This window comes from Solanum stenotomum, chromosome 12, assembly GCF_019186545.1.
Source record: "Solanum stenotomum isolate F172 chromosome 12, ASM1918654v1, whole genome shotgun sequence".
Taxonomy (NCBI): domain Eukaryota; kingdom Viridiplantae; phylum Streptophyta; class Magnoliopsida; order Solanales; family Solanaceae; genus Solanum; species Solanum stenotomum.
Window position 1 is genome coordinate 34172274 of NC_064293.1, and position 9067 is coordinate 34181340.

The window sequence follows — 9067 nt, forward strand, 5'->3', positions numbered from 1 at the left end:
GTTGGAGTGCTCAAAACAAGTAGTATAAACTCAAAGCCATGTCTTTTTTCAATCAAAAGATATATATAGATAGACATTATATTTATATACTACTTATAAACAAACCCCAACAAAGGCATAATCATTAATTTTTCACTACACAATATTTATGTTGTCCACTCCTCCATTTTAATTTTTTTTTCCATATATTTATATGGTTGAGGTAGTCTTATTTATTTATCATCTTATTGTGGTCCCTTATTAAACATGGGAAACAAAAGAAGTAATCGTTAAAGTTGCTTTTAAATTTGTTGTTTTTTCAACATTTATGTTTTACACGTTTATTAAGGTCAGGCATATGTAGGTGTAGCTCTATATATAAATAGGCTCAAAAGACTTGGACAAAAATTGAGCACAGTTACTTTGGCTATGATAGGATTAGCACAATTTTTTGAAATCTTAAAAGTAGCATCTCTGTCACTGTATCAAAATAAATAGATTCGACATTAACCCATAAAAATCAAAATAACGACAACAAATTCAGTGTAATTCTATATGTGAAATTTAGAGAGGGTGAAATATACGTAAATTTTATTCATATGTGTGCTTGGGATAGAAAGACTAGACTATATGTCCAGTTCTACTCTCGAGACAACGAAAAATTTTAAAAAATATACCCATGGAATAAAAATAGGTTTTTAGCATTTAAACCCGTTTTTTATATTATGAATTTCATTTACGAAAAAATGATTCACAAAGAAGAAAAAGAGGGTTACAATTCTGATGAAATCGATGAGCATTTGATGTATGAGATATTGATATTATTATTCACTTATGAAATTATGAAATTCAGACTCATATGACAAGAAAAAAAAAGTTTTACTATTCCATACTCTTTTATCTTTTCCTAGAGAATTTCAGTATGTATGAGAAAATTGCACCATATTTTTTGTGCAAAATTCGAAAATTTTGAAGGCATGAGAAGGCAAGAAATGTTTTTTGCCCATATATATAAATAGTGATGTATACTGAAAGCTTTATTTCCAAGATTTTTGATGTAATAATTAATGATCCATTTAGTAATAATTAGGATACAATGCAAGTATTTTTTTTAATTAATAAGTGTGTTTATGAAATTCATAATGCAATTGTGAAGTGCTACAACAGTAGGTTATAATTAGGTTCCTCATGTATTCTGAAGCTACAGTGATTTAGCTATTCCCAAAAGGAAGTCTCTCTGGAATATAATGAATTTGTTTATGCTTAAAGTGCTATATTGATCAATTAGGTTCGTAATTATTACTAATTAATTACGTATCAACTTCTAATTGACGTTATGTAGTATGCATATATATAATAATTATATACCAAAGCCCGACTATTCCGAATTTTTGCCGGACTCCATTCGGAGGGAAGCGCTCCCTATCAAGGATTCTTCCATATTCAAGACTCGAATTCAACACATCTAATAAAGGATTGACGAACTTCATCCACTGCATCACATTCTTTAGTTATAAAATACATTTGTTATTTTCAATCTAATATTTTGACAAGTTAAACAACGAATCAGCCTTCTGAAATACTACTACTATTGTTAGTATTTTAATCACAACTTGACCATCTTTAATTACGTACGCGGGATATTGAAGCTAGAGTTAAAAGATATACAAGTCCAAAAGTCAGTTATGAATTAGTGAAGCAGCAAGTTAGTTAGATATTTAATTGTTACTGATACTTGTATTGATTCAAGTTAGTTACAAGTTAGTTAGGATAGATGTTGTTAGTCTCATTCTATAAATAGATGCTTTGTATTCGTTCCTAATCAGTTTTATAGAAATAAGAATTCAGTTCCTAAGTCCTCTTCTTCTTCTCTTATGCAGTGTTAATTTTCTCTCATCACTCAAAAAAATCACCCCACCTTACATGTTCTTCATCACCAATGTACCACTAGTCCACTACCATAGCAGTCAATGTCTTCACCCATCTTTTAATACTTTCTCATTATTTGTCACACTATTTACTCACAATTCTTAACATTGTAAATCACCATCGAAATCACCAAATAAGCATTAAAATTATTACTCATATAGTGAATAAAATTAAATCGTCTTTAATCTCCTTACTCTAATAAAATTCACCAACCTTAAAGATATTATCTCTAATCTCTATTATTTTTCGATGAAGAATTCAAACTACACCCAATAACGATTTTAGGAACTTGAGCAGCAACTACCAGTCGATTTTGCTCAACCCTGATAATCCAAATTATTTCCTCAAGTTTAAAAGGCATGAATCCTTCACTATTTAAAGAAGGATTCAAAAGAGCATAGTCGTATTCAAGTCCAAGACGATTAGCAAGAACTTTGAACTTAAAATTGGTGCCAAGATTGCAGAATTTGGGTGGGAGAGGTGAAGGGGTTAATCTAAATGACTTGATAAAATTGTTATTGTGATGGTGATGTTATTGATAAATATTGTTGATTTCTTTTACCCGAAAAAAAGATGATAAGTGTTGATATGGATCTTGGATTGAGATCTAATTTGTGGGTTATGGAAGACGAGGGTGGGGGTGGGGTGTCTAGGGAGAAATGGGGTGGAGGGAATAAAAGTTAAGAGGAGCTTACAGTGAAAAGAAATAAAAACATGTCTCTAACACCTGGAGAAAAGAAGAGTAAAGATGATGTTGTTGGCAATGAAGAAGAAGAACAACATTCACTTTTTTTAAAAAAATAATAATAATGATATTTGACAGTTGTAGCACATGTGCACACCACATATAAAGAATGTGGTTATCTAGTTTTAGGGTGTATATATTTCGCTTTAAAGTAGTTCAAAGGGGTAATAGGATTCCTATAAAATATAAGTGTATAGTTGAGAATTTGGTTATAGTTTGAGGGGGGATTTGGCCATTTTCTCCGATTAATGGTGAAGTTCCAAAGCTTCAACTCAAGCTAGGAAACTGGATTTAACATGGTATCAGAGCATTAGAGACTTTTACTCTGTCAATTTTGCTCGTATCTGTTTCCTTCTCTGCAAAAAAAATTTTGATTCCCAGTTTTTTTCCATTCTCACATTGCTCGATTCATTTTACTTTCTCTGCTATCATCATGGTGGATGTTGTAGATCCAATTGTTAATCAATTCGTTCCCACTCCCACAACTCTAATTGTGGGAAGTCCATTGTATACTCATCTCTCTAATAGCGCAGATGCAGTGTTGGCTCATGTTGCTTTCGATGAAACTGGATTCAGTTCATGGAAGAGAGGTGTTTTACGCACCTTCTCAGTGAAGAACAAATTAGGGTTCATCAATGGGGAATGCATGAAGCCAGCCCCAGATTCCGCTGATTATCGACAATGGGAACGATGTGATACTATGGTAACTTCCTAGATTTTGAATTCACTGAGCAGAGAAATTGCAGACAGTGTTGAGTATGTGTTCGATTCACTGGAATTATGGAGTGAGTTATATGATTGCTAAGACCAAACCAATGGAACGAAGTTGTTTCAAATCCAAAAGGAAATGATCTCAGCCAGGGTAATCTAGACATCACTTTTTACTATACTAGGATGAAAAATCTCTGGGAGAAACTCAACACATTGAGTGTTAAAAATTAGTGCAATTGCCTTTGCAATTGTGAAGCCAAGGCCACTATGCATAAGGCGGAACAAGAGAGACGATTGATTCAGGTCCTTATGGGTCTGAATGAGGTCTACACAATCATTCGAGGAAGTATACTTACGATGAAACCACTATCTTCCATGTGTCAAGCATTTGCCTTGCTCATTCAGGAAAAGAAGGAAAGAAAATTCAAGCCCAATAGTCAGTTTTTCACAGAATCTTCTTCATTATATGCCAGCATTTCCACTGGACAATCTAGAAAAAGTGGTGGTCCTTCATCTACTCGAGGGTTCTAAACTAATTACACACAGAGTGGAAATGTGAGGACATGACCTTTCTGTGAGTATTGTAAGAAGTTAAGACACACCAAGGACAAGTGCTACAAGCTTCATGGATATCCTAACAAAGTCAATCCTGGTCCTAATGATAACCATCAACCACCTAGGAACTCCAACTACAAAGGCTATAAAGGAAAAAACATTGCTGCTAATGTGCATGGAGAATTATCTGAGTCTGGTTCGACGGAGAATAGTGGCAATACTCAGATTGGTCAGAATTGACCCTTGAGCACCTTATCCGTAGAGCAATACCATCACTTGGTTAGCATGATGCAACACTTTCAAGGTGGCAACATGAATGATGCATTCCCTGAGCCACATTCTACAAGTGGAGCTGTCAACTTCGCAGGTATGATAGTCTGTAACTCTTCTGTTAACTTTGATAAACTTTCATGTGGATGTCTAAACACTAAAGCTGATTTGTGGATCTTAGACTCAGGGGTAACACACCACATAACCTTATAAAAATCACTTCACTAAACTCACTACATTGTCATATCCCATACTTGTCAACTTACCAAATGGATATAGAGTTAAAGTAACTCAAGTTGGAACTGTGATATTATTTCCAGTAATTACTCTATCCAATGTTCTTTTTATTCCTACTTTCAAATACAATCTTATCTCTATATGTTCCCTATCCACTCACCTTAAGTGCATCACTTCCTTTACTGATTCTTTATGTCTGCTACAGTCTCCTTCACTGAGGAGGCCTATGGAGATTGGAAAAGTCCATGATGGCTTATACTTCCTATGCTCACACTATCTATAAAAGAACAACAACATTGTTTCCTATTTTCCTTCTCATATGTCTACTGTAAACAACACACAATGTCAGTGTTATTCTCATTCATGTTGCCCCTCTTCTTATGATGTAACAAATTCAATTACTACTAATAAAAAAAAGTGTTATTGTTCTCGATTCTTTTATGTCTCATGGTAGTACTGCTGTTAATTTTGTTGTTCATCCCTCCTCAATTTCTCATGATAATAGTGTTGACCTACTTGGGCATTATAGATTAGGCAATATTCCCTTTGTTAAATGAAATCACTTCAACACCAGTTCAGTTCTCCCCAAAACAACCTTTTTTTCTGTCCAATTTGCCCATGACAAGGCAATCTAGACTACCATTTCCACTTAGAACAACTGCCTCCACTAAATATTTTGATTTAATACACATAGATCTATGGGGTCTATACCACACCAAAACATATGATAACTTCATTTATTTCATCACTATAATGGATGACCATAGTAGGGCTACATGGACACACCTACTAAGTAGCAAAACCAATGCTCTACATGTGGTAAAAACCTTCATATCTATGGTAGAAACCATTTTCAATCCACAATAAAATCCATTAGACAGATAATGGGTTCGAATTTTCTAATCATGATACTAACTCCTTCTTTCAATCCAAAGGTATCACACATTAGAAAACTTGCCCACACACACCACAACAAAATGGTGTGGTGGAAAGGAAACACAACTATTTGTTTGAAACTGCAAGGGCACTTTTATTTCAGTCCAAATTACCAACAAAATACTGGGGGGAGTGCATTTTGACAGCCACTTATATCATAAACAGACTGCCCTCACAAATACTTCACAACAAGTGTCCCATTAAGCTTTTACACCAACAAAGACCTTCATAATTCTCACATGAAGAGTTTTGGATGTCTATGTTATCCTACCACACCAAAAGTCCAAAGAACCAAGTTTTATCCCAAGACCAAACCCCATGTCCTCATAGGCTACTCTCCTACCACAAAGGGATACAAGGTACTAAGTCTAGATACCAGAAAAATTCATATTTCCAGGGATGTCATATTTCTTGAGACCATCTTTCTTTTTGCACTAACAAAAGACACTTCCAACTTTCCTGCATCTCATTTTCATTACTCTAGCATTCCTAACTTTTCCTCCTCATATCCCGACCAAAATAATGTTACTACTGATCTTCCCATTTATCAGTGTGGTCAGAGAAACCTTTCCATTCCAAGTTTTACCTTGCCATATGATGATCTACCTTCATTAATTCCTATACATCCACTTAATTCCCCTGTTGTTGTACTTCTTGATGAGGCACATGTACCAAGAAAGTCTACTAGAAGTCATAAGGCACCATCTTATTTGAATGATTACATCCATCATGTACCAAAAGTTAGTTAACTCTCCCTTTCTTCCTCCTTTACACACAAAAATCACATTGCTCCTAAGGAATTGATACTTGATAATTAGTCTTTTGTGATGAACATATCTCATGATTGTGAACCAATGTCATATGAAGAGGCAACTATGAACCCTGCCTGGCAGACAACCATGACACAGAAGTTTAGTGCACTACATGAGAATCACACATGGGACCTGGTTCCCCTGTCCCATGGTAAGAAGCCTATTGGGTGTAAACGGGTGTATAAGATCAAACATAAGGCAGATGGGAGTATAGAGAGATTAAAGGCTAGACTAATGGTGAAAGGATATGCACAACATGCAAGGGTTGATTACACTGAAACATTTTCTCCAGTTGTGAAAATGACAACAATCAGAACTTTATTAGCCACTGCAGCCAAGAAACACTAGGACATTTTTCAGTTAGATGTTGATAATTCATTCCTTCATGGGGAACTGCATGAAGAAGTTTACATGGATGTACCACAAGGTTTGGTTGTTGGATCCTCTGACTTAGTTTGCAAGTTAAATAGATCATTGTATGGCTTAAACAAGCAATCAGGCAATGATATGCAAGGTTGACAGATGCTCTTGCTTGGGACCAGTCCTGTGAGCTGGAAATCCAAGAAATAGGAAATCATATTTTTGTCTTCTGCTGAGGCTGAATATAGATCCTTAAGGAAGGTGGTTGGTGAGCTAGTATGGTTACAAAGATTGTTTAATGAGTTGACTGTTCCCACTAGTGGACCATTTCATGTCTATTGTGATAGCCAATTTGCTCTACACATTGCGCGAAATCCCGTGTTTCATGAGCGTACGAAACACATTGAAATATACTGCCACTTTGTTAGAACCAAGCTTAAAGAAGGACTCATTACTCTACATCATGTTGGTACAAATCATCAGCTAGCTGATATTCTTTCTAAGGCTCTTATTGGAGTCAAGCATTCCACTGTGTTGTCCAAGTTGGCAGTGATTGCCTTACCTCCAACTTGAAGGGGGATATTGAAGCTAGAGTTAAAAGATTTACAAGTCCAGAAGTCAGTTACAAATTAGTTAAGCTGCAAGTTAGATATTTAATTGTTACTGATACTTGTATTGATTCAAGTTAGTTACAAGTTAGTTAGGATAGATGATGTTAGTCTCATTCTATAAATAGATGCTTTATATTCATTCCTAATCAGTTTTACAGAAATAAGAATTCAGTTCCTAAGTCCTCTTCTTCTTCTCTTATGCAATGTTGATGAGGTCAATCTCACACCATTAATGGTGAAGTTCCAAAGCTTCAATTCAAGCTGGGCAGCTGGATTTAACACAACTAGCCAAATTATGATTGAACATTTCCTTGGAATATATATACGTTACACCTAATCATGTCAATTTCTACTTTCTATTTATATATGGAAATTTCATAGTTATTCTTTTTTGGTTGTAACTATACTTTTGCGCTATTAACAAAAGGAAACATATTTTAATTTATTCTTGAACTTTACAAAATGGTTCAAATTTTTCATCACTATTAGTTAGAGTTAAACATAATTTGTTGTTAAAAGATTTGTCCGAATATGTGATTATTTCATAACAATGAAAGCTTTTTAACGCATGAATCATTTCCACAAGAAATAATAGTCACATTTATCCTTAAAATACGTAAATCTATTATCCAAATTTGTCCTTGAATTTTGTAAATTTATGCTAAGTTCAAGGATAAATTTGCAATATTAGAAATATATTTAACTACTACTATTAACAGAGGACGAATTTGGATCATTTTACAAAGTTTAAGAACAAGTCTGAATATTTTTCCTTACAAAAATTTGCTAATCTTTCATTAAATTGTAAGCCATCTAACACAAATCATGGAGATAAGATAACAATTCTACAAATACTATTGATCTCTATATTTGTTTCATTATTTATACCATCAACATCCATCTTTTCTATGTTCCCTTGGAATATGCACATGTATTATCCTTCAAATTTCCAACATATAGAATGACTAAAAATAATTAAGTGTATCTTTTATTTTTTGTAGCTGCACTAGTACTGTTTATGATTTTGAATAAGTAGTGGCTCCAACAATATAATTTTTTAAAATTAAGAAGGTAGGTTGTCTCCTAATGATTTGAAGAGGGCCATTACTTATCCCTAAGTTTCCATAAAACAAATATTATTGACTAAACCATTAAGAGCTAGAGAAAATATGATTTTGTAGGGCACATCTATGACCATACATTCCTCTCTCTATCAAAAAATTTTAAAATCACAATCAACTTGATTTCCTCCTCACTTATGGTAGGGACTTTCATTAATTTTATTTAATATCTTACATACTTATATGCATTATTACTATCCAACTTTCTTAAGTAAAATATAAAGATCTTTTCCATCGGAAAACAATAGAAAAATTATGTTATAAATCATGATTATTCATTCATTTTTTATCGAATCAGCGCACTGCAAAATTAAATACATAGTGAAAATTGAAAAACATATTCTTACTAAAATAGTGGAAAATTTCTTAATTTTTGCGTATGAAAAAATTATTATTATTTTGTCTCACCTATCAATATATCTATAGGAATAACCACGGAACATTATTTAATGAGAAATTTCAGTTGGATTGGAAAAGTAAAATAAAAAAATTTAGTAGTACTTACTCTCCTTGTTATTTTACCCTAACGTATACTCCTATAATATGATTTAGTGGCAGATATTCCAAATAATTCACTCAAAATAAACTTTGAAAAATATAGAAAATTCTTCTTCATTAGTCATTTTATGACATAATTTGTATAGATAAGCTGTTAATTTTGTAGTTTCAGTTAATTGTTCATTAATTTCAACTAAAATGTAATTCCTAAAAAAGTTTTTTTTTTTTTCTTACAAAAAAAGTGGGACATCGTACACGCATTAAAATTGTTTTTAGATATTTTGGTATCGTGTGAGTGGTAAT